Source organism: Coturnix japonica, chromosome 1 (genome assembly GCF_054131305.1).
Source record: "Coturnix japonica strain WE chromosome 1, WE-NBRP24, whole genome shotgun sequence".
NCBI classification, from domain to species: Eukaryota; Metazoa; Chordata; class Aves; order Galliformes; family Phasianidae; genus Coturnix; species Coturnix japonica.
In genome coordinates, this window is record NC_140663.1 from 39,954,279 (window position 1) to 39,979,732 (window position 25,454).

A 25,454-nucleotide genomic window follows, 5' to 3' on the forward strand; every position below is an offset into this window, starting at 1 on the left:
GTGGGGAATGGACACTGCTATCTTGGGACCTGCCGAGGACTCACAGGAGAATTGTGGTGAATTTTATCATGTTTGGGCTACATCCTTTAGTCTATAGTCTTTTTAAACCACTTGGTATCAAAGGAGCCCTTGAGCCTCACTCTCCACCTCCACAAAAACACACAGTTTACTTTAATTTTACCATCTCCAGTCTACCCCACAGCACAAGCAGAGCCCTTGGCTTGTAGACAAATATGCATTCAAACAGTCATTGATCTAACCCAAAACCTACAAGAATTAAAACTCGTAATGTTGACTCTAAGTAATCAGAGGAAAAATCAAGGTCCTGCCGTCCCTGTGTTTGGTCTGTCCAGAAGCCACAGGATAAAGAAACACACAGAGCAACGTCAAACAGTACATTGGATCATTGTAACGCCTGCAGCAATACACTGCATCTTGTCCCAGTGACAACCCATAGGCGTCCAGCTCCGATATTTTAGTCTTGCAAACGTCTTTTCCTCCAAATGGATTGCTCAGCAGTGCTGATTATTCAGAGAAAAGTGGCAGACAGGGTCAGGCAGCAGCAGAATGAAAAGTGAAAACTTGAAAGATGCGAGATGAATATTTATGCGGAGCAATCTTCGCTCTCGCATTATGGTGCATAATGGGATCAGCAGAGCTAACGGAATTCACGCTGCGTGCACTTCCTCTGTGAGAACTCAGTTTAATCTGCACAGAAGACTGACAACCCGTGAACACAGAGAAAACGTTCAGTGGCATGTAAAAACTTCACTGAAATAATGTTTCTGACTACATGAATGTGCCGATGATGACAGAGTAAGTTGTTTTGTTGTGTTTTTTTTTTTTTTTTCTGGGCTGGTTTTAAGTCCATGGGCCACTTTTTTTGAAGCTCCATCCAAATGCTGCCAGCTTAGACTTTGTTCCTTTGTTTTTATGTTGGTTCTGGATATACTTTGGAAGCTGAATGCATCCATAGAGACACAAGGATGAGGGGTTCAGCACAGCCCACCCCCCTCACTAAGCCCCAACCCACCCATCCACACGCGCGGCTGTTTACCTCAGCTAAAAATAGCCGGCGGAGCATGACAACTGCCTTCTGATTGGTGCCGCCTGCGTGCCGCCGGCCAATGGGAGCGAGGGACGCGGCGGGGCGGGCTGCGGGCTGAGCGGGCGGATGAGGGAGGGGAGCGCTGAGGCGCTGAGGCGCTGAGTTGTGGGGTTGTTGCTCGCTGCCTGCTCCGCCGTGAGCGCCGCACCACGGGGCTCTGGGGGCCGTTGTCCCCGGTCGTGCTCAGGATTTACCGCCTGCCCCGCCAGGAGGCGCCGCTGCGCCGTGCGGGGTTCCTCGAACATTGAGCTGGCGTGGGGGTTGTCTGCTGTGAGGGAGCCGAGCTGTGCGGGCGGGTCACTGCGCGCTCTGTGGAGTCTGTGTTGGGATTCTGCGGCGTTCCTTTCCAGATTAGTGTGCCGCAATAACAGGGTTTCGTGTTAAGTTCGGCCTCTTCGCAAGAGTCACAGCGAGGTTTGGGTTGGGAGGGACCTAAAGTCATAACTTCAACCCATCAAGCTGTGCAAAGCCCCATCCAGCCTGGTGATGTGAGAAATTGATTGTGAAGTCAGCAAGGGCCGATCAGCAGGCACAGTATTGAGTCTGGATGTATTCGAGTGCTGTCTGACAGCTCTAGGCCTGCTAAAAGAGGCTTTGGAACTTGTAAAGATCATCATTTTAACATTAGGAAGTATTACTTCTCAGAAAGGGTAGTCAGGCATTGGAATGCACTGCCCAGGGAGGTGGTGGAGTCACCGACCATGGGAGTGTTCAAGAAAGGTCTGGATGTTGTGTTGATGAATATGATTTAGCTGTGAAGTATTGGTAATGGTTGGACTAGATGATCTTCTGGGTCTTTTCCAACCTTGATAATTCTGTGATTCTGTGAATTTTGAGTGACTTTAAGTACAGGTAACCTGCAGTGAAGGAGAAAGATGTTATTTGTCTTGTCCGTATGAGCTGCTGGTGTCAACTTGTAGTTTATATTCTAATTGCGTGCAGTTTTTTTAGCAGGAGAAAAGTTAACTGTCCACAATTCAAAGGGTAGCTTAATTATAAAAGGGAAGAACTCGGTGGCAGCCAATAATTACCTATTGCCAAGTGCCAAAACACGTGTGAGATGAAAGTTAACTGCTTGGAACAGAAGGGAGCTGATTTCCTTGTGCAATGGAAAAAATAATTGTTGTTTACGTCTTCTATTAACTTGAAATGTAGTGGTGCTTTCTGTGTGGTGATGGCAGTCGGGAGAAATAGCTTAGTAACTCTGGTGCTGCTATTTCTAAGGTGATGCAAGTTATATAGATGGGGAATGTTCTCTGTGTGGGTTTAGAGCACTTCTGAGGGTTTGTATCACCCTTGCAGCTGATGAGGCTTTTCCACTGTGCACACAGTCACCCTTCCTGCCTCTGTGCAGCAGCAGAAATGCTGTGGTTTCTAACTAGTTCCATCTGATCATAACCAAAACCTCTCCGGTGTCATCACCTCGCAAAGCAAAGTGAAGAAGTTAAGGCTTTTTAGCAAGATAGATGGCCATGTTTCTCCGAACTTAGCTGGAAGATTTTTCATGCGGGTCATAAATGTGAAACTACTTTAGATTTGCCCTTCTGCTGTATAAGAAAGTCCAGCTGGTTTTGGTTTTGCTGTGTGCAGCTGCAGATATTTCCAAAGTTTAGAGAAGTGCAAAGGCTTGGATATCTTTGTCTGAAGAGCTTCATTCTTACTTTTGATATGACATCTCTACTCTTCTTATCTTTGTGCATCTTATTTTCATCTTCAACCCTGTTTCTTGTAATTTTGTATAAAGCTTCATTCTCCTTTATAACATCTGAATGGCTGATTTATAGTGGCCTGTCTTGCAGCACATGCTTCGTATGTAAATATGATATTTTATGTTGATTAAGGTATACAGTTCTTAAGGGCATCTGTTTAGGGATGCGTGTGTAATTGCCTACAATATTTTATTTAGACATTTTTTGAGATGTCTGTATTAAGTTTTCAATACCTTTCTGCACAACCAGTGCCTCTAGGCTGCTTTTCTGAGGGCTTTAATTGCCCTGCTGTCTCTATGACAATTATATAACTAAATGGCTTTCGTTTTCATTCTGAATTTGGAATTGTTTTGTTACAAGAAAGTGTCTTTCTTATATCCTATTTCCTGTACACTTGTTATTCTATCAAGCAAGTAAACACTCAGAAATGGAGAGTACATTTCATTTGTGGTGTTCTCAAAACCCTGCCCAGTTCCTTGAGTATTCTTTGATTTAGTTCCTGTGAAAACCTGTTTGTCAAAAACAAGTCTAAAAATTAGCAGCTGAGCTCCACTGAGCTCAACAGTAACACTTCTATCAACCACAAAGGGAGCAGCTCAGGCTGGTTTTTCCCAGCTTTATTAAGCACCTCACTCTAAATCCATCGGAGTCACCTGAGTCTCACTGCTTTTAAAAATCAGGTCATTTCTTAAGGCATCTGAGCATGTATTCAGAAGACTGAGGTCCTTATTGTGAAAATACTAGATAATTTTTGCTGCAGTGCTGTGGAATTGAGGTTTCTAGAATTAATATATATATATGTTTGCTCCAGGGAAGATTTGGAATGCTACAAGTAAAATGCATTTTTCTAGCCTCTGGAGTCTGAGTCTATCATACATGTATGTATGAAACGTTATCCATGCAACTATACAGTGCAGGACTTGTGAGTAGAATGGTAGTGACGTCTCTGAAAGTCCAGATGAAAAATGGCTTGAAGCAGTGTGAGGGCCTGATTCAGTCAGAAGTTTCACATACAGTTACACCACCAACATCAGTGGGTATTTAAGTGAGCATTTGTGATCTTTGAGGAGTCTCCGCTTCAACCTGTAGGAGTGTCTGTTCCAGTGCATCAAGTGTATCTTGAGATACTTGCATTTCTATCCGAGTGGTGGGTGTGAATATTTGTAATTTAACATTTATTAAACCCAAAACAAATAAAATTTACATAAAATGTACAATATGTTGTTTGAAGACTCATTTCTAATATACTACCTGTGAAACAGGTATCTTATCTTACTAATCTATAGTAGAGCCTGAAGAATTCTGTATTTGTGTCAGCGTGCTTGTGGATATAGTGTAGAGCTTCATCTTCACCTGGGCAGTCATTCATTGAAGTGATCCTTTTTCCTCATGTGAAATATATCTTAAGAATGCAGTGATCGTAAAGCTCTAATTCTCATCCAAATATAAAACAATAAAATACAGAATGAAAAACAAAACCTGGAATTTAGGGCTTAAATCAATCTCTGAGTTAAACTGAATATCAGAGTGAATTTTAACGTGGTGCTCACAAATGCTTGGTTCCTTAAGTCTTCATAGGATGAAATGGGTCAGATGCCTAATCTAGTAAAACAATTCCACTAGTTTTCCAGGGACTTTCCTGATGAATGCTGGGTTAATTTGAGAAGAAAAACATTAGAAATTTGAGCTGGCAGAAAACAATGTGCACAGTTTAGCACTGTGCTTCTCTAGCTACAAGTCACATAGCTTTGATATGTGGCCCGTGGCTGTGGTGTCTGTTAAATAAACAAACAAGCAAAAGGTAATGCATTCAGTTAAAGGTTTGGTGAGCAAGCTATGTGGAAATCTATACAAAACTTAAAAAAGACTGATGATTGTCCTTTGGCTCCAAAATTTGGGGAAGCTGGTTTGAGGACTGAGGTCTCGTTGGTGTTTTTTTTAGAGATCTCTCCATATTTGTGTCAGGCTACATTCTATCTTGGAAAATTAACAAGTGCAATCAGGTGTTCCTCTAAAGTTTTCTAACAGCCACGTTTTACTGTTTTTTTTCTGATAAATCATACTCCAAATACTGTATTTGTATTCAATTTCTTCCAGCTCACGTTTGCCACTCAACATTCTGTGAGCAGCTGTTGCAGGCAGAGTGCCAGAAGGGTGTCAGTACTAATTCACATCTGAGAAGGCAGAAGATCCCTGAGACATCTTAAGATTCATTATTGATCAGGACTTTGTCTCCACAAGTTGAGGCCATTATTTCAGGAGTCGTACTGCTTTGATGAGGAAGGAACTTGGACCTCATCCAGATATTGATATTTCTAAAGTGATGATCTGGCTCTAAATCTGACCACAGCTATGCGTTGCTTCACCACACAGATCCTATTACATGAGCCTGTCATTAGAAATGCTTCTGATTTTGACTTTGAGTGCCTTGAACGTGGAGCCTAGTGGTTTTAGGTTTAATAGATTTTGTGTGGATGATTGTTCATCCTTTTACTCATATAACGTTGCCACTTGATTGCTTACTTTTCACAGTCATGTGAGAAAGTTGCTGTTTGTGCAAAATTGGCTGCCTGGGGGAACTGTGCAGTCCTAGAATCCTTTTATGTAAAAAGTAATGTGGATTTCTCCAGAAGAGTTTGGAATTTAGTGTTCAGATCAAAATGATGTCATGTTCTTAAAAAATATTTTTCATGTTCATAAATGTCTTTGTATGACTCATTCTGCAGTATTATCTGCAGAATATCTGCTGCTGCACAGAATAATGTAGAGTCACTGGTCCAGAGTTACTTTTAGATGTTGTTACAGCTCTTAGGAATTGATGGAAGTGTCTCTGAGCTACAAAATAAGCAACAAAACCTGGATTTGGTCTGGTGTTTTTCACAGAATCATAGAATCACAGAATCACAGAATCATAGAATGGACTGGGTTGAAAAGGACCACAATGATCATCTAGTTTCAACCCTCCACCATATGCAGGGCAGCCAACCACCAGACCAGGCTGCCCAGAGCCACATCCAGCCTGGCCTTGAATGCCTCCAGGGATGGGGCATCCACAGCCTCCTTGGGCAACCTGTTGCAGTGAGTCACCACCCTCTGTGTGAAAAACTTCCTCCTAACCTCTAACCTAAACTTCCCCTGTCTTAGTTTAAAACTATTCCCCCTTGTCCTGTCACCATCCACCCTCATAAACAGCCGTTCCCCCTCGTGTTTAAACACTCCTTTCAAGTACTGGAAGACCACAATGAAGATGTTGAAGAGCACTGGTCCTAAGGCTGACCCCTGGGGGACACTGCTTGTGACCGGCCTCCAACCTGACACATAACCATTTTTTTGCAGTTTTTGACTGCTGAAGAGCCCTCAGCACACACTAAATCAGCATGCATAGATGTGTATGTGGCACCTGTGCTGAGCTCCAGCAGAGTAGTTCGTGAAAGTCCATTCTCGCCTGCTGTGCTGTGAGGCTGAAGGGCAACCCAAGCAAGGCCTATGTCATGTTGGCTAGGCAATGGATGCTCAGGAAGCCAGGGTATTTTACTCTTTTTTTAGGCATGTACATATGCTCTATTGTCAAGTTGCTGCTCTTGTCTGACTGCTGAGTCAGCCTAGACAGTCAGATAAAGTTGCCTGCCTATATTCCTTTCGTGCTATTTGTACAATGTTTTCCTTAAGTCAGAACTTGACTGCTGAGCAGTATTTGTCACATCATCTGAGATTCTTTGCACTAGCTTTAAATACTTGCTTTACAGGGTCCTAATCTAGATCACAGCTGTCTCATTTTAGTGTACACTTATAAGTTGGACAGTATCTGGTAGATGGTCATATTAATCATTTGAATCCCAACTTCCAAACTAGTGGGGAATATTGCTGCCTTGCTTTTTGCATGCTCTTTTATCAGGAGCACTTTGTTTTGTTCTGATTTGATTCCTGTGAAACTCTTTACTGATGAGCAAGCCTCTTGAAGGGCTTGATTTCCAAGAGAAACACATTCTAAAATGACTCCTTAGGAGTTAGCCAATTTAAGTTGCTTTACATAGATCTCATATCCTTGTGCGGAAAGATATATTATAGATATCATGTTAATTCTGGTCATGATGTATGTTAAAAGAGAAAATGTCAGTAGTTGATTTTGCCATTTTGTTCTATTTGGAATAAGGAACAAAAATCCCCTGACATATTTCTAGTTTTATATACATTTCTTAGCACATCCTATGTACTCAGTATACCCTTTGGGCTGCTTGAAAGGATTTTCTTGTTTGTTCTCCTTCCCTTATTTTAAATGGAGGTAAATTAATGTAATTTAACTCTATTCAGTTGGAACATTTATTAATCATAATAATTCTTTGTATGAAGCCTGAACAATATCTATCCTAGCAATGCCTTACTTCTTGGAGTGTTGTACTTCACTCACTGTAGAAACAAGGATACGGAAGAAATAAAAATCTAATACCAATGAGATAAAAGTAGCACAATGCAAAAGAAGATAATTACATTGCTCAGCTATCACAAGGCCAACGTTAGAAAAAACAAAGTGATTCATCTTCCTTCACATGCACAGCCTGCTCAGACATACGTACATCATTATTTATTTGTATGGTTTTGATTTTTCAGCCAAATGCTGCTACTTTATAATGTGGTTTAACTACTTAAGGATTTTGTTCAAAGTGTGCATTTATAGTTTTGTCACTGAACCACAAAAAAGTATCCTAAGCTCAAATGTGATTAAGTTGCAAGCATTGTCAGTCATTAGATCTTCCTTTGTATGAGTACATCAGTTCAAAGACAGCTCTCCAGCAAAGATAAGATACTGTATGCAGTGAACAGAGGCTCCTTTCTAGGAAGACATATTTCTTACCAAATCATTGTACCCAGCAACAGTATGGTCAAGACAGTAATATAAAAACATTAATAAATAAGTAATTAATATTAATCTTTAATTTTAATGTTAGAGGTAAACGGGCAATTAATTCAGACCCCTTTTTAAATAAATAAACTATGATTTATAAATTATCACTGTTTTTGAGAGTTTTGCCTATGATCTTATTGTATGAATTTGAATTTTCAAGCTGAAAGTGAGTTGTTTACAAACTGTTTGCTTTTACTGATCACCATGTTCTATTAAATATTATTTGCTTCAGTTCAGCCTATTGAATCTAATTAGTCAGTGCCAATTCCAGTATACTCTGTGTTTAGCAGTGCAAATGAGGGGAACCCTTTTGCTTCTCTAACTGACATTGGGAGGTGCTTTGACTAATTGTAATGCACTTACAGACTTCTGCATCATTCTCTTCATTGAAACAAAAACAAGGAAAAGGTTTTTTTGTGTTATTAATAGGTACTATTAGGAAATTTAGTGATCTGTATGAAAATCAAACCAGCGAAGATGGTACTGTGTAAAAGTAAACAAAAATCTTGCTTAGCGGTATCATTTTCTTGTCAGTCTTCACAAATATCTACTTATGGGTAAGCAATGTAAATAGTGACCCACTTCCTAGAACTGAATTTCCCTTCATTTATTTTTTACTAATAGCTTGAGAAAATTAATTCAAAGGAAATAAAAAGGTTGAACATTCTGTAATCTATCTTTAGCTGAGAAAATGGGGCTGTTTAGTCTCAGTTCCCTTCCTAGATAAGGGAAAAATAAGCACTGTCAAAAATCATGTCATCCAGTGCAATAACATGTCTCTGTGATAGGTCTTTTGAGGAGAGCTGTTTTGTTTTTTTAACCTGAGAGACAGAGGTGCAAAAAGAGCTTGCTTAGAAATGATTAAGTTAAATATGATAGAGCCAATGCCAAAAGACATGGCAAGAGGTTGAAACAAAAGAGACACAGACTATAAGTAAAACCTTTTCACAGTAAAGCAAATCTTTCCAGTCTGAATTAGGATCCTATTTCACTCCAAATTCAGACTGTCCAGGCCAAATGTACTGTTTGGTGAGTTGCTGGATCTCCACTGATATCTTTTGTCTCACAAAGTTGTTGAAGTTGTTAGAAAGGAAAGTTACATTGCTGCTATAAAAGTCTTTCCAAACAATATGCTGTTGGAAAATAGTCCAGTCTGGCTGAGAACTCATTACTAGAAATTGGCTTTCCCCATCATTATGAAGGCATGATGTTACAATATAGCTTCATGTTTCTTTCTTTCTCTCTTTCTCTCTTTCTCTCTTTCTCTCTTTTTCTCTTTCTCTCTTTCTTTCTTTCTTTCTTTCTTTCTTTCTTTCTTTCTTTCTTTCTTTCTTTCTTTCTTTCTTTCTTTCTTTCTTTCTTTCTTTCTTTCTTTCTTTCTTTCTTTCTTTCTTTCTTTCTTTCTTTCTTTCTTCATTATTTTCTCTATTATTTTTAACTCGTTTACAGTAACACTAGACCTACACCCTCTACATTTAAATGTGTGTTTTATGAACTGTTTAATACAAATGCAGAGCTGTTGCCTGATTTTATTTAGTCTTTGCACCTGCAGTATCATTATTATCTCAAAGACCAGCTGAAGTAACTCTTTAGATATAGGTTTTGTGACATCTCTTGTTCCTCTCCTCTTTTCTTTCAGATTTCCCGTATTCATCTCTGTTCACTATTGTCAAATTTAGTGCCAGCCCTGCAGTAGATCACAATTAAAGTAAAGCTCATATCCACCTCCCCATAGAAAAAAACAAACAAACAAAAAACCTTAGTTTCCATCCAAAATAATTTGCTAGAAATACATCTAGTTATTTCACTCAGTCCACTAAAGGTATTATTTTTTCTGGAGCTTGTTTTTTTTCCAGAGAGCCAGACATGTTATCTTATATGTATGGCATCTCCCTAATTTCTGTGTGAGAAACCTACTATGTGCATCTTAGCATGCAAAGATGTTAGCAACACAAACAAGCTGTAAGCACCACACTTCAATAGAGGAAACACAAAATGAATTATGAAGGTCAAAATCAAAGTGACAGCTCAACGGGAAATTGTCCATATTCACTTTGTCCAGAGGTGAGAGTTTTCTGAGAGATACCATGCAGTCTTAACAGCCTCGGCTTCATGTACCCCCCCGTGGCGCAAGTGGTAGAAGTGCCGCTCTGCTACACAGGAGGCTCGAATCCCGGGGGTTGGACTCGATGATCTCTAAGGTCCCTTCCAACCCGCACAAGACTGTGATACCGTGTGATACTGTGATACTTAATGACAGCTGAAGTAGAGCAGATAGAGTCAGGGCAAAAAAAGAGTTCTAAAGGTTCAATTCTACCACTCCTTTCATGCACGTTACAACTCGTTTCTCATTTTATGGGTAGCAGAGTAATGAGGGAGGCATAGATGAGAAAGAGAAAAGCTGTCTCATTGCTTGTCTTTCCCCAGAGATATGACTCCTGACTTTCAATGAAAGGTAGTAAATTTTGGTTTGACATCTTGAGAACCTGGAGAAGGGAGACTGAGTCCTGTGTATGTGGGTAACTCTGTGTATTATGCAGGACTATTAGGCATTTTACTTTGCTGATCTCCTGTTGCCCTACTTGCACTTTTCTTGTGTAATTTTATAGGAAAAAGATGGAATCTGGCAATTTTTAAAAAATTATTATTATTTTTTAATATCATCTAAGATCATCTAAAATGTTTGAAAAACATGACAACCACTGATCTCCACAGCCTGGTAAATTTTAATGCTACTAATTATTGATTTGATTGGCTTAGTTTCTAATCACTGTCAATGTGTTCCTGTCACAAGCAACCTGTGCTAATTTCACATTAGATAGAAATGAAACACTTAAGAAGAAAGGCTCAAAGGCTATTAAAATATTTTTGCATAATGGGTCAACAGCTGAGTTTTGCATAGTTAGTTCTCCTTTCAGTCTCCCTGCAGGAACTGGCTGTGTTTATAGTCCCATCAGAGGGCTTTATGTGGAACAAGTCTCTTCTGAAAGTTGTTTGTGCTAAGTCTGCAGGGATTTGTTTCACTTTGTGGAAAAGACACAGAGAAAGACATTTGAAAATGATGATGGAGATTACTGACTTCATATTTGATACTGAAAGCCTATAGAAACTCAAAACATACTTTCTCTTGCACTCCATATCCTCTGTGTCTGCCTTAATTCTAGCTGTTACATCTGATTTTCTGACCACTTTTGTTCTCTTATTTCTTATTGCTGCTATTTCTGGGAGTTACTTGGGGCTTGCTGCAGCACCAAGATGTAACTTCTCCTTGAATAAAGCAGCAGCTGAAAGGTGACTTTAGGCCTAAAGGAATACATCTGGTGGAGTGCCTGCTCCTGGATTAGTATTTGGAGGGCGTAATACTGATTCTCTCAGTGCCTTCAGGCTCAACGCCTGCTGCTTTCATGCGTATTTGGAGGACTGGCATCTGAAGAAATTCTTTGGGACATATGCTCCTTCACACGTGTGATGAAGTTAAAAAATCTGCCGCTGCTGTACTTCCTCTTTCTGATGCAGTGAAGGTTTTTGCACAGGGCACTGTTTTGCAAAATTATCAGAGAGAGGGGGAAAGTTTCCAGTGCCTGCTGGTTTCTACTGTGCTTTAAAAATGTCTCAATATAAGGATTTGCTTTGTTCTGTGCTCTGGTTCCATTCGCATCCAGAGCTCTGCTTACATGCAAAGCCCTGTGAGTTTGCTGGTAGGCAGTAGTTCTGTTCAGGTGTTGGAAGCAATTGATGCTGGGCATTCTATGATTCTTGATTAATAGTTGAGAGGATGTAAAGCTTCATCTCTGACAAACTTCACCTTGCAAAAAAAATGGGACCAAAAATTGCCTTGAGTTTGAGATACAGATTGTATTTCTCTCACTTCTGGTTTATTCATCTGGATTTAGTACTACTGGCCCTTGGAAGTTCAATTTTGCCAAAAGAATCTTAAGAGAACATAGAAATTTAAAAAACTAAGCTGACAGCAATTATTTTCCATTTCCAATAAACATTTCTAAAGATCACTTACAGCCAGGAAATCAAAAGATATTTGAGTCAGAAACAGAAGAGAAATAGAGAATAGAGAAACAGAAATGGGTCTATGTGTAATGTCTGTATGTATTACGTATGGAAAATTTCTCTAGTGTAACCAACAAATTATGGAGACAACCAATAGTTTTGTGTTATAAAATGTAGTATTCAGCACTTGGAATGATGCTTTGTGTCTTCTGGAAGATGAGCTTTTCCATTTTATTCCTTAAATTTGTAGCTGATTTTGTGAGAGTTGTTTATTTTGCTTCACTTTACAAATCCATACAGACCATACTGCTGAAATGGTCTGCTTTTTTTTGCTGAGCCCTGCAAGACATTAAAATATCTAGGGAGTTGGTCTTACACGTATCCCTTGTTCTCTCTTTTTTCCCCTGCAACCCACACTGATTGAGAAGAAGGCCATTCAAGTTGGATGCTTGATGGCTGAGAGATCTGATCTGAACAGACTGGGACAAAGAACTGGAGACAAAGAAACTGAGTCTAAATTGTGGTGGTGCTGGACAAAGAGGCTGGTCATAAAGGCTGGTACATTCTGAGGATGGAAAGACAGACTAGAAACTGGGGGAGAGAATTAATTGCACTGGAAAAGAAAGAAGCAGAGGAGAAAGAAATATCACATAGATGAACATTTGGTAGAGAGTGAAGGTGAACATATGCTTAAAACTGGTAATGTCCAGTCTCACTGAAATAAGATGTCTCGTATTTAACTCTAGTGAGCTTGAAATTGCACAGTAAATGCCCTTGTAAAGCAATTAAGTGAGCATAACCCCCATATACACATACCTTACAATAGCCATATTTTGTGCTTTTCACCTCTACAAATATGTATTGTATGTTAACTGTCCACTTCCACATGTTAAGCTGTAAAATGTGAAGTGGTCTTTCCTGATATATCATGCAATTGCAAGTAAACAAAGCATTGGCAGTTGTAAGAGCTCTGTAGAATAGTCCATTATCAGATTCACTCTTTTTGTTTCCATTGTATGCTTCTGTAGAAAGCTGATAACACATCCAAAAGTTGAATGTAAATTTTTATGTATATACATATACATACACACACACACATATGTATATATAAGCAGTACAATTCGAAATGTGATTTTAAAAGGGGAAACTTCAATGCAGTGCTTTAATAAGCTCAAATAAAATACAAAGACTAACAGAGATAAAAATGTCATGAACTTTTTGGCTACAGAAATCCATAAGCGGCTCAGATGTCGCTGATGTAATGTGTTTGGTCCCTTCATGCTATTAAAGACCTCATTTGCTTTACTACTAAGGGTTTTTTTTTTCATGGGCTCCAATATACCATTTGTTCTGCCTTTTTTTTTTTTTTCTCTCTTTTTTTTTTTTTTTTCTTAACATGCCTTGATCACTAAAGGATATCTCAAATGTTTCATTCTTTCAGATGAGGAACAGTTCTATGGAAGTAAATTCTGAATTCTATTACTGAAAAAAACTGGGAGCCTTGGAATTGGAAAGTTGAAAGCAAAACCTCAGTCGGCTTCTTTCACTTGAATTCAGTCATCTGTCACACGATAAGGAAGACCTGAATTCAGAGTTGAAATAAGGACAATTTGAGAAACACTGGCTTACTGGCCTACTTTCAGGTAGTATCTTCTCAAAAGTAACAGTAATCCCTTTATTTAGTGCATTATCCTTGAAAGAAAGAGCTGAAGAAAATGTAATTGTTTTCTGGGCAAAAAAAAAAAGTACTTAATGTTCCTGTAGTTTTACTTATAATACTCAATAATTTTGATCTTTTGCCTGCTCTTTAGCGTTGGTATTGTAGTTTAATTCAGGCATTGCTACTGTCATCAGAATTCAACAGTAAAATGTTTAAAGAGAATGGCGTAGAGTACAGGGAAATACTGATGTCACTAAGATCTGTCTACACAAGTCTTACACCATGGCCTCCTTGCAACATGCCAGGGGCAGGCCTGTCAGTAGGCCCATGATTGCAAATGACTGCCAGCAATGGCAATCTGAGATGTGGACACCAGACCCCAGTGTATTACTACTGCTTGGATGTGCCTTGCTACTTTCAAAGGGAAGCTGGTAGAATACGGAAGATAGGAGTTGTGCTCAGGTGCCATGTCCAGCTCTGCTGTGGGCTTCCTGATGCCTTCCATTTCATGGCTCAATATTCACTGCTTGGCACAGGCAATAGAAAGGGGAGCCTACCTCATCCCTTTTCTTCTCAAATCTTTTTTTCTGGGGCTCTTTCCAACAGACATAACAGTGCTCATAATAGATGTCTGAGATTACCTCTTATAAATGTCCTTGATTTTAGTGCAGGTCTGTATTGTGTGGTTTTAGTAAAATAGGGATAAAAATGTCATCTTTAGTGTTTCTGAGTGAAAACATAATGTGCTGAGCTCAGAGATGCTGGATGTCATCAGCAGCAAGAAAATACTTCCAGACAGCAAATGGTCAGTCACTGTGAGCTGGAAGTGTATTGTAGAGCAATCCCGCCCTTCTCTTTGAAGAAATCAATATGTCTGTCACCCTGACCTAGTGACATTTTCTGTCTTTTTCATATTGAGCCTAGCATTTATGAAATATGAACATTATCTCTTTCAGTTTTGAAAGGTCTTTTAATACATCCAGGGACAAAAAAAAAAAAAAAAATAATAATAAAAAAATCATGTTATTCATAGTGGTATTTGTGCTTGTAAGTGCAGGAGAAAAAAACAACGGTATAATTCCAGCTATCAACACTACTTCAAGTAAATAAGAGAAAGACAGTGTTGTTTATGAAGCCTTTTGAATGGCAAACTGCTTTCTCAGCAATCAGAACTGCACACTGATGAAAATCAGATGCTTACATAATGCCATTATGAAAGGAGTGTGACAAAGAGCTGGGCTGATTAAGATACTCTTTGTGTGTTAGCACTGTGTTGTCCTTTCACTTTGAAGAAAACAGAGGCAAATTAACTGCTCGAAATGGACCATTCTAAAACCACTCACTATAAGCACATCTCTGTACTCTGCTGACTTTTTGCCCATTGCTTTTTTTTGTTATATATATATACACACACATACATACATATATATTATATATATATATATATAAGTAATATATATATATATATAAAATGAGGTTCTTCACTGAGAACAGCAAGGATCAACCATCTCTTCTCAATGCTGCGTCTTAGGACAGCATTCATATCTCAGATGCTGTGCAGGGTGTCACATGGCTGCAATTAGAACACGGTCTTCTGCTAACATGCTTATGAAAAGGCAGCTTCTAATTTAAGACACATGCTGTGCTTTACTGCACATCCTGACTGATACCAATTATTGCATTTGTTTATCACCTTGAAGTAGATGTTTTTAGATAGATCTATGTCAGGAATCAGGTTAGAATCTAATCTTTATTATTTTATTTAATTAGAACTGCAATAAGTAAATATGTTGTAGCCATCTAAGATTTATTTAAATATCAAAATAGTTTTACTTACTCTTCTCTATGTTCTTCCACTATTATTATTTTGCAGAAATTCTCTGGCAGATATATTGAAAAGCAGATCAAATAGGAAAGGCAGAGCTTTTTTCTTCTATCCAATGACAGTGTAAGTATGCAGTGTGAATTTATTACATATCAGATACTGAATGATATCAATGAACTATTTGTGCACAGTCTAAAGACTGATGATGAAAATGGTAGAACAAACAAATTAGAGACAGTAATATGTATCTTCTTCTAACTACTTTTCAGGTCTGGATAACATGCATAAGCATTAAAGCTGATTCAAACAGATGTAATTATTTTGAGACTGGTTTTCTGCCTGTTTTTTTTTTTATTGTAAAATAATTCTTGCCCTAGTATACAATAATGGGGAATGAATTCAAATAATGTTATCAGGGAGTCAGAATGAAGGCTTGTTAGCTGCTTTGTGATAAAATAGCAGAAACATGAAAAAAATAAATTTGGCAGTTGTGTGAATTGCTACATGTGCTGAATTAGGATAGTTAAAGGCAAGTCACAAGCAGGGGAGATGGTGAAGAAGAAAACATTGTTAATTTGTATTACTTCTTTTTCCTTCCTTCATGTTTCCCCTGATGTCAACAAAACAAGGAATGCAGAGTACTTTTACTGCAAACAAGCAACTAATGAAGTGCTGGCAACTGCCCCAAAGAAGGGAAGGAAACAGGAGGAAAAAAAGCAAAAGAGAAAAAAATGACTCAAAACGTAACATGCATTTATCCAAGTGTTTATACTATGCATTCGGTCAGTGATCAGTATTACTGTTATTTGCATCTTACCTGTAGGTTTAATCTGAGATTCTAGAGATGGCTGTTGAAAAGACATGTATTTAGAAATGAGAGCATGTTTCTAAAATAATGTGAGCATTTCAGACCGAGAGTTGGGAAGAAAAGCAGATCTAACATACCTCAGATTCTGTTTTTGGTTGTGTACTGATCTGATTTTGATTATGGACTGACTGCATGTGAGCAACAGTATATTTTAAATATCTGTTTATATACAAAATGTCTCACCGAATGTCAGAATTCAGATCCGTAGCAGAGCCAGAAATAGAAACCAGATCACCTGGGAAACCAGTTTATTTCCTTATCCTGAGATTAACTTATTATGTATAATGTGGTGATAATTTAGCTGAATGAAATCCTCTTCCAACTCCTCTCCTTTTAACTACTTGGTGATATTAATTGTATTTCCACATTATGAGACCTCATGTATTTATTCCAGTATATTAACAGTCTTCCCAGAGAATTTAATCTCTGCCCACAGGACATCTCCTTGTAAAATAGTGCCCCTAAAAAAAAGTACTATGAATCACAGAATCACAGAATCGTAGAGGTTGGAAGGGACCTCCAGAAATGGTCAAGTCCAACCCCCCTGCCAAAGCAGGTTCCCTACACCAGGTCACACAGTTAGGCATCCAGGTGGGTCTTGAATATCTCCAGAGAAGGAGACTCCACAACCCCACTGGGCAGCCTGTTCCAGTGCTCCACCACCCTCACCGAAAAGTTCTTGTGCACATTCGTGTGGAACTTCCTATGCTCCAATTTCTGTCCATTTCCCCTTGCCTTGTCTCCATACACTGCTGAAAAGAGTCTGGCATCCCCACTTTGCCCCCCACGCCTCCAATAGACCTGGATCAGGCCCCCTCTCAGTAATCTTTTCTCAAGGCTAAACAGACCCAGTTCACTCACTGGGGAGCCCAGAACTCCACCCATCCACCCAGCCAGTCACAACATCATAGAAGGCTACCAGGTTGGTTGAGCACGACCTCCCTTTGGTGAACCCATGCTGACTACTCCTGATAACCCCCTTTTCTTCTAATTATCTGGAGAAGGAGGTTATCAGGAGTAGTCAGCAATAGCAAATAGAGAGACCTTGGTAGCAGCTGTGTCCTGTTATGTCAGATGCATCATCTAACTCATAATGCCAGTTAAATAAATAAATAAATAAATAAATAAATCACTGATATGAGTTACTTTACATCTTTGAATGTACTGCTATTGTAAGTGAAACTTAGATGGAAGACAGTCAAAGTCAAAAGTAAGGACATTCCACCTTTGTCTAAACTTTCTTCTAGTAAAATCACAGATCTAATTTAATTGGGACATTTTAATGTATCATATTTCCCCTTTTTGCATTTAATGAAATATTGAAGCTTTGCTTTTTTATGTGAAATAGACAACATGTTCAGTAGTGGGTGCCTTTGGACACAAGGTACTACTGTGTGTAGCTACTTCTTTTGGTATGCTACTGACAGATATAAATATTTTCATGCCTATAACATGGATGGAAACTCAGGCACTGACTACCTGAAGTATACTGGAAAATGAATAAACAAAGTGTTTCTATGAATGTTGCCTGGAAGTGGGAGGTAATAAAGTAGCAAGAGCATAGCAAAAATTCTACTTTCACATTCCTTCTGCAGCACTGCTTTCCTTCCAGCTGGGCCTTGAGAGAAACCCTGGAAGGGTACAGCTCAAAGACTGGGGACCAGCTCTGCTGTGTTGCAGAGACAAGTTAGCCAAATACACGGCCTGAACAGCTTAAAAACAAGAAAATGACTGGCACCAAACTTAAATCCTATTTGTTGTCATTCTTTAAAGCTGAGTATCTCTGTTGGAGCTGAGACGTGGGCAGAAAGAGAGATGTCATGACTAAAGCTTTTATTGTACATGAATTTCTAATGTTTCCAGACTTCCATTTGCTTTCCATTTCAAAAACCAAGAAATCATATTTTGATTGGAATTTCACTTTGACGAATGAAATTGAACATACACAAAAAGGTTTCCTTTAAATTCAGTTGGTGCCTGAATAACCTGCTTCAGTATTGTGCTTTGTGAACCAAGGAAGTACCATATAAATTGAGATTATAGAAGATATTTTACAGTAGTCTATAAGAGTTATACTTCCTGACTTCATTTGTTTGCAGACTATAGCCTGTCACTTATGCATTTTATCGTGATGCTGCTGTCATTGATATGGCAATGACTGCTAGGAATTTTTGGCTGTACCTTAAGGTTAGCTTTTACCCTAAAATTGATCCTTTATTTATTTGTATGATTATATAATAATAATAATAATAATAATAAAAATTAAGATAGTCATAAAGTGGGTTCTATTTTTTAACGTGCTTTTCTATTCTTATTGCTATCTCTGTCCTCGAAATGAGTCTATAGAAGGAGTTGCTGCTGTTGCAGTGCTGCGATAGCTCAGCATCCAGAGACAGAAATGAGAACTGACAGTGACGCAAGATGAGTCCATTCCCATCCCAGCAGTTCCAATTGTTACAGGAGGCACCACATTTATTTGTTCAGGCTGTGACAGGAATGAGTAATGGGACAAGGGCAACTCCATTTTCTTACAATGTTATGGTTTGAAATGTTTTCAGACCTGAAAATCTGCAACAACAGTTGGTTTATAACACTTTTTCTACCTTTCTCTCTTTTTAACCAAAGTCATCCCTGGGGGGAAAACTAAATATATTTTTCTGTATGGCTCCATCCTTTCTCAAGAATTTCAAATTCTTGAAAAAATAGTGAATCTAACAGAGAGTGTATAGAGAAGACACCAAGGACATGGAAGTCATTTAGAAACAATGTGTAAAGCTCCCCGATCTTCTCACAAATGTAACATCGGCAGGAAAACTTATTTGTGCTAAGAATAGTAAGAAGCTGGATTGAAATGATCCCATTCTTGTCTATCATGTATTGTAAGGATTGTGTGTCTGCATCATCTCCAAATTGTTAAGTTGAATTTTAGGAATTTCCTTGAGTGGTCACATCTTTGGAACAAATTTATGTTTATAGTTACAGATACGTCTACTGTGTTTAGATCCTTTTTTCCTTGACCACTATCATGGCACATGTCAATAGCTAGAGACAGAGTCCTATCCCCATACCTCAGCTCTCTCGCCTTCACAGATAGGTTTTCTGTACTCTTCTTTCAAAAGCATTACATTTAAAAGCCAATGAAAATACCTATGATAATAAGCATACATGCCTCAGGCATCATAGTTTTAAAATGTCATGCTTACACAGACAGCATTGTTTGTTAGAAGTCAGCAATCTCAATAACCCATTATAACATTGTTTACTCAAGGCACACAATAAGTTCTAATTTCATCTCCCAGCCAAATACTCCTTTGCTTAAACCCACATTACCCCATAATGAATTCAGGCTGCCATTCACCTCACAGGCATTGTTTCTGCACACATTTTTTTATGATATAAATTTATACCTCTTGCCAGCCTTGAAACAAAACCATCCTGTGAAACAAAAGGCACAATCACTTCATGGCATTGGTCTGCAATTAATAAACTTTTAATTAACTTGTTCCTTTTGCAAGGGTTCAGTAGTTAGGATCAAGAGAGAAAGTAAATGTTGTGCCTTGAGATACTGAGTGGTAGTGAGACACTGGAGTAGCCACATTTTGAGAAAAGCAAATACTGTTCTTGTAACAACACACCCTGAAGGACCAGAGAACCTCAGGATTCACAGCATTGCAGAATATCCTGAATTAGAAGGAACTCAAAAGAATTTTTAACTCCAACACCTGGCTCCATACAGGACTGCCCTAAATTCAAACATTATGTCTGAGAGCACTGTCCAAATACTCCTTGAACTATGGCAGCTTGGGGCATTATGCACTGCCCTGGGGATCCTCTGCCAGTGCCCACCACCCTCTGCTGAAGAGCTATTTCCACCCGACCTGCTGCTCCCTTGACTCTACGCCGTTCCTTCCAGCCCTGTCGCTATCACACAGAGCAGAGCTCAGTGCTGCCCCTCCTCTCCCTGTGAGGAGTTGCAGCCGCCATCAGGCCTCCATCAGCTCCTCTGCTCTGTGCTGAGCAGACCCAGGGCCCTCAGCCACTTCTCATATGTCTTGCCCTCTAGACCTTTCCTCATCTTTCTCATGTTGTAGCACCCAAAACGGCACCCAGTGCTTGAGGTGAGGCTGCACCAGTGCAGAGCAGAGCGGGACAACCAATTACCTTGACTGGCTAGCAGTGCTTTATTGTAAGGTGGAGTGAATTGTGTGGACTAATTTTGTTAAAGGAGTTGCATATACCATGTTTTTTTTTTCACATCAAGGGAAATAAAATGGAAAACTAGAATTTAATCAGTTGAGTTGCTTTCTGTCCTCCCCTTTCTTATTTTTAGGATAAAATTTTAGGACTCTTATTCAGCAAGAGCCATTTTTACACTCCTGATAATTTGGATTGTTGTCTGGAGCTGTTTTTCATTTGCATCATCCTATTTATGGATATTAAATAAATACCAGGTCATGAATTTTTGCAAACTTCATCATGGCTTATATCTGCAGATAGTTCGTAGTTTCATCATTTTTATAACTACATTTTTAGTTTGCTAAGTGTCAGATGAAGTATTTTGAGGTTTATTTATTTTCTTATGTTGCATAAAATATTATTTTCCCTCCCTCTGAGGAAATTGGAAAGGCAGAGAAAAGTCTGTTCTCAAACTCAGCTGGATCCTGCAGAGAGAGAAGCAGTTAAGAGACTGCACATGGTACTCCTTGAGGACATGACAGCTGGTCATTTAAATCATGGATGACTTCTTGGGAATGATTCACAATTATGTTTTAGGAGCATGCTTGCCTACTATTTTCTTGTAGAAGGGCATCTTTGCCTGTTTTGGACAGTCTCTGTTATTTGCATCATTTTTCATCTCTGGTACAAGTTAGTTCTGAGCGTAACAAAGAAGTGTCTTGTAAAGCTTTTGTGATTTTCAAGCAAAACAAAATGAAGCACATAACAGAGAACTCCATGCTGGAGTGTTTTCACATACCAGTAGTGGCACTGTGACTACCCTTCCTCTTAGCCCATTGGACATGCTACAATTGCTGCTTTTGCACAGTCTACAGCTTTCAGTTCATTCTCCATTAGTTTTCTTTAAAAGAATAACAGTGAACATCCTTACAAGCATAACCAGTTCTCAGGAATATTTCCTCTTCTATTCATGATGAAAAGTCATTTAGAAAGTCACCAATCATTTCCAAACATGAAAGAATTGGAAGCTGTTCTCTGTAATGTTTGAAGACCTCTACTCTTGAGTACATCCTTAGAACATCCTCTGTTCTTCAAGTAGTCCAGAAAGTGGGGTATGTTGAAGGCAGTATATATCAATCGCTTATGATTCACTAAGACAGGAATGTGTTTGCTTAAATTTAGGGGTGACGGGTGATCTGGCATTCTCTTTTTGAGCTGAACTTTTTTATTGCAGAAAACTGAAATGGGGCTTTATGCATCAGAGTATGAAAATAAATAGAAGCTGGGAGGGCATGCATATAATTCATGCTGTGGTTCACCAATTTTGAAAAGCTATTTCTTTACTCATTGAATTTTTGGTGGATATGATGTCAATGTGTCAATTTCAGAAACAATACTCAGGATAATAAGAAGTTAAAAAAGACAAATTGTCACAGTGCTGGATTGATCTTGATTTTTTTTCCATAAAGCATCAACATAATTCCCCAATCTGGTAGAGGGATGAAAACATAGCTCTATGTCACAGCTCACTGGGTGGGGTCTCTTGAAAAAAAACACATCTCCTGGCAGTGGTTTTCAAAGACATTTCGCATTTTATTTCTGTGAAATCAAGAAATCACACATCAGCCATCACATTGTCAGGTATCAAGAGCAAATCCATGTCTGGCTGACGTCACAAGGTCTGTCCTGTAGTTTTATTACTGCCACTAGTTTTATTACAGGGAGGCCGCCGGTAAAAGGGCAGAAGATGACTGATTTGAAGATGCGTGAGCTAAGCCTACCAGAGAACAGTTTTCTTAAGAATGGTAATAGTATCAAACAACTTCTAGCATAAGGTTATGATCCATGTCATTGCATGCCACTTGAAGGCCTACAGATGTTTTCTTAAAAGAGCAGGACAAAAACCAAAAGCAATAACTATATAAAAAATATAGCAAGAAGAAATGTCTCAGGAAAAGTACTTGTTAACAACAAGGAAAAAAAAAAAAGAAATAGACATGAGGAAGGTATAAGACATGGTACTGGAATACCAGGTACATGATAATGAGGAATTCCTAATAGTTTTCACATATGTGAATGGATGGAAACTGTGAAGGCAGAACTGGATTCGGAAAATATGAATAGTCCATAACTGTTCTGAAGCATTAGACGTGTCTCATTTTTCCTGACACCAGAATTCTTCATGATATTATTACCTGTTAGATATTCATCCTACTCTTGTTTGTTTGGCTTTTTTGTAAGACTCAACCAATCCTTCACCGTTTGGTGGCCAAACTTTTGCATGTACAAATTAACAGAAGAATACATATGCTTTATATACCTATGCGTTTATTCTTGAAATATACATGGAATATACTTTAAAATATATAACCATACATGCTACCATTACAAGAAAACATCACATATTATAAGCTTCTTTATGTAATTTCTGATTTTAAAATCAATTTTAAAAAATGTTTCTTTCAACAGTAATGTATCACTGCTCTTGTTATACACACATGTATGAACAACCCAAGGGTAAGCAGGCCAGAAAAGTTTGAGGATAATTTGTTTTCCACTGTGAACCCTTAAAATATCCTGTAGGAGATCCAAACTGATCATGAAGTGCCAACATTGTCATCACTGAAGATGATGATGGTTCAGACAGAAATTTTGCTGCACAAAGATCAGTGCAACATGATGTTTTATAGTAGCTTAATTTAAAAGAGCCCTGAAGCTGTTTTAAATTTATTCCAAAATATCTCTGGATGCCCTTGAGAGTGAAAAAAATGGGAAATGGATAGGAATTCACATTGGAAAGAAATAACAATAAGCCACTGCCTGGTGGAAAATTCAATCTGGCATATCAGAATATGTCTTTAGTTCTCTGCAGAGTCTCCTAGCACTGGGTTAGGAGAAACTGAGGGTTAGAATGAGCCCCCAGAATGGGCACCTTATAGAGAAATTAGAGTCTCTTTTGCAGGGGCTACAAATGTAAAGTTTTGCAAAATACTCAGTGGAGAGCAATCTGGCCAACAACTTGCCAGAAGAAGAAATGTCAAAAGCAGTGAAAAGATCTGTGCTGAACCCACATTTTAATTAGCTGTTCAGAAAACAACAGTGACTAAAAAAGAATACTGCTGTATACTAAATGCTTACTAAGCCCTCAATATTTTTTAAAGGGTACTGCTTTAGTGGTGGAATTAAATTCACACAAGTGCCCAAAACATCCATAGAAACACTTCCTGAAACTGTAAAGCCTGTGCTTAAAGCATCCAGAGCAAAGAGCCTCATTTAACCATACCATGAAAGATGTTTCTGTGGCCAGGAAAGTTTGAATTCATCACTTAGTCCTGGAAGGATATCTGTCAAAAGTCTAGACTCCCACTGTAGTGGAAGGAAAGAAAAAGACATTTCTAGGACATGATTTCTCTCATCCAAAAGTGGGGATCTATGATAGGTCAGATTAGTCATTCTGTTCAAGTACCAATTTCTCTCAATTTTCTATAAAAGGAGCTCAAAAGGAGGCATCTGAATCATAGATACTGAAGCTTTCATGAGATCAGTCTCACCATGTCTGCCTTGGCAAGTCATGTAATTTCAGTGGGAATGTTTGTAAATATATCTGAGAGGAATTTTAGGATAACAGCACTGAAGATAGTGATGCACTCAGGTACTGAGGTAATCAAGCTAGTAGTAGTCTTATGAACAAAATTAAAGAATGATTTGCTTTAACTTAATAGCCTGGATATATTTAATGATGTAGCCTATTGAAACATACTAAAAAATCAAGGTTGTTTTCAGTTATTTTCTTGAGTAAGAATACAAGGGTATGAAAAAAAATAACAAAATATTTTAGTGTTGATGAAATTGGAAATCAAATAATAGACAACTCAGATTTCTTATTTTTCCCTGAGTTTGAATTCATTATACTTTTGTAAAAAAAAAAAAAAAGGTAAATAAATAAATAGATAAAACAGTTAAAATTGCTAAGAAAAGGAAAGGGAGGGGAGAAAGAAGAAAGGGAGGGAAGAAGAAAAACTGTCTGCCTACTAAAGGTAAAATTCATATGAAAATGTCCCAGTCCTCTGAAGTTCTCTTCATAAAATGTGTATGAATTTATGTTGCATACTGTGATAGGAACATCTCCAACCTTCTTAATTTTGATTTCCAGATCTAAACTTCTGAACTCCCAATTGACAGAAACAAACAAATCTAGAGCTGAAAATTAAGCCATAAGATCTTGTCTACAGTAGGTTTTTCACTGAAATAAAACAAAAATGAACTCTCCGCCCCACAAAAAATATTCATGAATTGTAGCCACAAGCACAACTATCCTGACTCAGCTTGGTTTGATTTCAGCTCCTTCATATTATTTCCTTAAGCTTTTCATAGTTTGATTTCCTTTATCCTGCCAAAAGAAAAAAAAAAAAAAAAAAAAAAAAAAAAGAGAGAGAGAGAGAAAGGAAAAAGACATTCTTCCAAAAGAAAAAAAGAGAAAAAGGCATTCTTGTTCAGTCTGTAATGTGAGATTTGTTTAATTTATTACGTCAACAGACACTCCAAAGTGTACCTTGTCCACAGATTGTTGGCCTAAACCACTGACAAAGCATTTTCCTCTTGATTTTTCTGCTTCAAGACTGGTGACTTTTTTTGTTCCATGGATCTACCCATGTACAACAGCTCCTATAATAGCAAAGAATGTTGTAGTGTTATTCTGAGATCTCAAGATTTCTTTGTGACTACTGATTCTGGGATGACCTGAGCTATGCCTCTCCCTTGCCTCAGGCATGTACTGCTCTTGTGTCACCCTATTAGACGCTGCCTAGAGCTGGGTGTTTAATTGTAGGCATGTAGGTGAGTTTTGGTATTTCTCTGTGGATCTCTGCATGGAGGATGCAAAGCTACAAAAGATTATGTTCTATTGTGTGAGATGGGTTGGTGGTTGCCCAAGGCCGTATTTCAAGCAGACAATGTGAACACATATCAGACCATGATGAATTTCATATCTCTCAGAGGTTCTCTGGCTGAAAAATGGTTTTCAGACAGCAGCTAGTAAAAGTTGTAGACTGTAAATCTCTCAATATAAATCACTTGTGGGAAGTGTTAAAAGATGTAGTTGGAAACAACAGTAATTCATCTGAGGTAATTGAATTAGTTCATAAATTTAAAAAGAAAAAAGAAAAAAGAAAACTTCATGACCCATATTGATTTTTTTTTT

At 38.4% G+C, this 25,454-nt stretch overlaps 1 long non-coding RNA gene across 2 annotated transcripts in view; it reads left to right on the forward strand.

Annotated features, from left to right (window-relative positions):
- The first annotated feature begins 274 nt into the window (after positions 1 to 274).
- Positions 275 to 25,454, forward strand: part of LOC107311508 (uncharacterized) — a 38,187-nt gene continuing 13,007 nt past the window's right edge. Inside the window, exons 1-4 of one of the 2 annotated variants that reach the window (XR_001554103.3) lie at positions 276 to 816; positions 13,167 to 13,368; positions 15,259 to 15,333; positions 15,840 to 18,356. This is a non-coding gene — a long non-coding RNA (uncharacterized LOC107311508). Of the gene's footprint in view, positions 817 to 13,166; positions 13,369 to 15,258; positions 15,334 to 15,839; positions 18,357 to 25,454 lie in introns of those variants that run through there. The other variant, XR_001554105.3, reaches the window with a different exon arrangement.